The 805-nt window shown below is 39.1% G+C and overlaps 1 non-coding gene across 1 annotated transcript; it reads right to left on the bottom strand.

Moving 5' to 3' along the window:
• Positions 1-294: 294 nt before the first annotated feature.
• Positions 295-401, bottom strand: LOC128296119 (small nucleolar RNA R71). Its single transcript, XR_008286667.1, has one exon. It is a non-coding gene; the product is annotated as a small nucleolar RNA R71 (small nucleolar RNA).
• Positions 402-805: the final 404 nt, after the last annotated feature.

The raw sequence follows: 805 nt of genomic DNA, 5'->3' as shown, positions 1-805 counted from the left end.
GCAAATACTTTTGAATAAAAACCTAACACTATTCAAATGATACAACAATTTGTTTAGTTTGATGGTTTGCAGGATGAGGATCCCAACACTCATTTAGCCAACTTCTTAGAACTATGTGATACATTTAAAATTAATGGCGTTTCTGATGATGCCATACGTCTTCGGTTGTTTCCCTTTTCATTGAGGAACAAAGCTAAACAGTGGTTGAACTCGTTACCACGAGGGTCAATTACTTCTTGGGAACAAACGACCGAAAATTTTTTACTAAAATATTTTCCACCGGCTAAAACGGATAAATTACGTAATGATATCTCTTCTTTTGTGCAGATGGATTTAAAAACACTCTACGATGCATGGGAGAGATACAAGGACCTTTTGAGAAGATGCCCCCACCATGGGTTACCGCTTTGGCTCCAAGTACAAACATTTCACAATGGTTTGAATCCTTCGACTCGGCAAATGGTTGACGCAGCGGTGAGCGGAACCATCAACAATAAAACACCGGAAGATGCCTATGAGTTTATAGAGGAGATGTTACTGAATAACTATCAGTGGCATGTCATGAGGACAAAGCCAACAAAAAAAGCCAACGTTTATAACGTCGATTCGGTCACCATGCTCTCTAATCAAGTAGAACTCTTACATAAAAATATTGATGGTTTTCTTAGTTCTTCACAGGTTCACCCAGTAATGCAGTGCGAAGCAAGTAGCGGTGGAACAAACCATTCAGAATACCAACCTTATGGCTACAGCATGGATAACGAGCAATTAAACTACATGGGTAATAATCCTCGACCTCAAAATA

This window comes from Gossypium arboreum, chromosome 7 (genome assembly GCF_025698485.1).
Source record: "Gossypium arboreum isolate Shixiya-1 chromosome 7, ASM2569848v2, whole genome shotgun sequence".
NCBI classification, from domain to species: domain Eukaryota; kingdom Viridiplantae; phylum Streptophyta; class Magnoliopsida; order Malvales; family Malvaceae; genus Gossypium; species Gossypium arboreum.
Note: the sequence above shows the minus strand (reverse complement) of the source record. Positions and strands in the feature narration are given on the sequence as shown.